The 4,192-nt window shown below is 42.9% G+C and overlaps 1 pseudogene; it reads left to right on the top strand.

Moving 5' to 3' along the window:
* The first annotated feature begins 3,529 nt into the window (after nt 1-3,529).
* On the top strand, nt 3,530-3,966 carry LOC132018758 (CCAAT/enhancer-binding protein gamma-like; annotated as a pseudogene).
* Nucleotides 3,967-4,192: the final 226 nt, after the last annotated feature.

The raw sequence follows: 4,192 nt of genomic DNA, 5'->3' as shown, positions 1-4,192 counted from the left end.
TCCCAATTCTCTTCCTCCCCTCCTTTCCTACAAAGGAGAGAAGAAGCTGGTGTGCTAGGAGAGTCCCTTTTCCTAATTTTCATTGTTATGAACTACTTCTGGGAAGCATGTTCAGAAACATAGGGCTCCTTTACTAAGAAGCAGGCCCAGGTTGACCAGGTGTACAGGAAAGAACGTGTGTAGGAAGGGAAAACCTGGACGGATTTATTGCAGAAGACCTGGGCCCACCTGAGGGATCAGACATTGGCACAGTGTGGCCCATGGGTGAGGGGATGGAGCCTGGTCCTGAAGGGCCTACAGAATCAATGCAACCATGAGCAAAGTGGTGAGACCAAGTGTGAATGTGGAGTTTCAGTATTTCATTCTAGGGATAGTCAGTGGACTGACCCAGCATTGTCAGTTTGATTTTACACATGAAGAAATAGATTGAGTTAGGCTGGGTCAGGAGCTAAGCATCACAGAGCCCTGATTTGAGTGTTCACTCTTCCTTTACCCTAAGCTACAGGAAGGAGAAGTCTGCTGGAGAAACAGCAGACTTGGTGTCTTAGATCAGAGCTTCCCAAAGTAAGTCCCAGGATCACCCATTTCATGATCACCTGTGGAGGTTGTTAAAGCTGGTTGCAGGCCCCCAGGCTTGCCCAAGGATGGGGCTGAGAAAAATCCCATGGAGCCATTCCTGGGGCTGCAGTTGGGGAAATCGATAAATGCTTCCCCAAGATGTCCTGTGGCTCATGTCCAACCTCTAACAGCTGTTGAGATTCATCTCAATTTCCTTTCAAAGAAGCTTTAGAGGAGGGGGAACAAGTTGAGAAAGTTGCTTCTTGAGCAGAAAATGGCTCCTGAACAGGAAGTAGTTCCAACAGTGACCTGTCAAATCCAGGCCCTTGAGTATGTGTGTTGTGGCCCCTTTCTAAATAGATTTGTTAGCGACCGATGTGCCTGACACTCCTTTGTTGATCCTAAATACAAACAGGTTGATTAGTGGGCCAATGGCCCAAAGTAGACTTTGTGGGACCTCAGTTTCACTTCTGTCCTGATTCCATTTCACTAAACAATTAAACAGGGGATTTCTGATCCTGTTGGTGGAGTTTCTAACTCAATCACGATTCCTTAGTCTGTATAACTGGTGGGAAAACCTTGTCTCAAATAGACTTAAATAATATGGAAATATATTCTCTCCTACCACAAGGGGCTCAGAGTAGTTCTTCAGAGCTGGTTAATTCAATGGCTCCACAATGCCAAAATGTACCAGGTTCTGTCTGTCCTGCCATCCCCAAAGTCGGCTTCATCACCAGGCTGGTGTCAGGAAGGTCTGTAGCAGCCCAGGCACTGCAGGTCTATAATTTCTGTATGAGGGAGCAAATTTCCCAGAGAGGAGGCCCCTCTGGTGTCAGACTAACCAGCCTAACAAACCCAGCCTAAACCAGCTGTCGAGGGAAAGGGGATTGGAGAAAGCTGCCCCTGGCTTAGCCTTTTCAGGATGTCCCCTCTGGACTAGGGCTCAAGTTGTTCCTGGGGCCTCCCCTGAAACATGCATCAGTGAGGATAGATATCTTATACAAAATCAGGATTCTGCTCAGAAAGAACACAGGTGAGTGAAGGAAACAGATGTTGAACAAGCAACTAATTGTGACAGCTACAGCTCCTTACCCAGAAGAGAGCTGGTTTGAAGAAGTGACTTACGTGTAGCTAATCTCAAGGCTGTCTATTACCCTAAGTAAGAGGACAGGTCCACTAATCCAAATGAAGGCTGAAATTAAGCTTCCTCTGCTCTCTACTCCTCCTGCTTACTTCCCATCCTCGAATGAGCCTTCTGAAAGCAGAAACAAGGCAGTGGTTAGGGAGGGAACTAGAACATCACTGGGAAACACTGAAATCTACCTTTTGTTCATGTCTCACCAGCTCCTTCCAGGGGCTATCCATAGTCTATGTTCTCCCTAAAAGGTAAACCTTTGAGATCTCTAAAAAATAAGATGATCTTCATGGAACCTAGAGCTTCTTTCTATTGTAGAAAACCAAGCAGAGTGCCTTGGACATATAGATACTCAACAAATGTTTGTTGAATGAGAAAGTGAGTAGATGGATGGTGCATGGGTTGTTTGACTAGCATAGTTACATGTGCTTTCCCTCTAAACTCCTTGCAAACAGAGATGAGTGCTCTAAAGAATTGTGCTGATGAGATCAGAGGAAGAGCCAGGACTGTGGTCTCACGGATCTTCAGTGCATTTTGGATGTGGTCCCTGCAGACTGCTGCTGATGCAGCCCCTGGCATCCGGCCAACCCTACGCCATGGGTAGGAGGAAAACAATGACTAGTAAGGTCTCTGTTCAACAGGCACCATCTATGCATGCACCCTGTGTCCTTTGTGTAGATGAAGCTGTTCCTCCAGGGACCCCCAGGGGCCTCCCAGACACCGATGTAGGGACCTGCTGCCAGTTTATAGGTCTATCTGCATGGACCAATCACAGAGCTTGGAGTGCCGTCTTATTCTGTTAGTTCTAGTAGATGGAGTGAGACTCTTTTATTTAAATTTAGATAAATTTTTTATTAGAAAATATTTTTGGTGACAGATTTATACATATAAGAAACTAAGTTGAGCCTTAAAAAATATTGATATGGGAATTGAATGAAACTATGAAACATTGTTACACTGTTGGTATTCTCATCATTACTTTGTGTGGAGGAATGGAGTTTGGCTACATATTTACCTATTTATTTATGTATCTATTTACTAGGCTTAAAATGAAAGGAATTTGTTCTTTCACATTTCTGGAGGCATATATATATATATATATATATATATATGAATATATATATATATATATGAATATATATATATGAATATATATATATGAATATATATATATATATGAATATATATGCATATATATATGAACAGGCACATATATATATACCTGCACACACACACACATTCATGTTGCTCTGCAGCCCAATTTTAGATTAGTTTTTGACTGAGCTATAATTACTACAGAAGAGTACACAAATCTGAAACTCAGAACTCAATGAATTTTCACAAAATGAACATTCCCATGTAATCTAAATTAGGATCCGAATTCACAATACCCAAAGAAGTCCTCCACATGCCCTTCCCATCACTACCCACCTCCAAAATGTAACCATGATCTTATTTCTACCTCTGTAAAAGTAAATTTGCCCGGTTTTGAACTTTATGTGCATAAAATTATTTAGATTCCAAGATGACGATTGTCCTTAGGAAGCATACAAACTACCTGGACAAACAAGACTTGCAGAAACGAAATCACACTAAAAATGTAACTAATAATTAAAGCTCATGATTCCCAGGCACTTTTTTAGATTCTAAATTTCCCTGGGGAGCCACAACTCTTCCTCATTGACTCGTGGGGCACTCTTAGTGGAGGCTGCCTGGAGTTGGGTGGGCTGGAGATGCAGGTACATGTGAAGATTTCTGGGCAGCTTAGTGGGGAAACCATTGGATCACCTTGCCCTCATCTCGACCTGTCCTGTGTCAGCGAGGGAGAGTGTCCAAATGAGCAAGAGAGCACAGTGGAACAATACCTGGAGAAGACATGTTATTCATACTCAGGCTCATACCAGCGGCTTATAGCTTATACCAGCTGGTGCCTGCTGGCCCTGGGGGTGAGGACAAAGCTGTGCCTCCAAGCAAGCAAAGCAAAAAGAGTGCGCCTGAATCGTAGGAGGAGGAACATAGGAGGAGGAACAACATGGCTGTGGAAAAAAAAAAAAAAAAACTGGTTGAAAAGCAAGCAGAAGGCAGAGTATATGCTGCACAGAGGAAATCAGCTCAAAGAAGGGAATGAACGGCTGGAAGCAAAATTTAGATTGCTGACTAAGGAATTAAGTGTACTGAAAGATTTTTTTCTTGAGCATGCACACAACCTGTCAGAGAACATGCAACCCAGTAGCACTGAAAATACAACAACTTCTGATAGTGCAGGACAGTAGACCTCATACTGTCCACACTTCCCAACTTGTGGTGTGACCACCTACCTACACCCCTCGTATCAATAGCCGAACACTCTCTTATTCCATTATTCAAAGATCCACTGAAGGTTGTTTTCTAGGATAAGCACTGAAGACTAGTTAGCTAAAAATATTAGGCATGTGATTTGAAGATCTAGTTTTAAGTGATAGGGATTTTTTTTTTGAGGGGATAAAAGAAAATTTCAAG

The sequence above is a fragment of the Mustela nigripes genome, chromosome 5 (assembly GCF_022355385.1).
Source record: "Mustela nigripes isolate SB6536 chromosome 5, MUSNIG.SB6536, whole genome shotgun sequence".
NCBI classification, from domain to species: domain Eukaryota; kingdom Metazoa; phylum Chordata; class Mammalia; order Carnivora; family Mustelidae; genus Mustela; species Mustela nigripes.
This window is presented reverse-complemented; position numbering and strand designations above follow the sequence as displayed.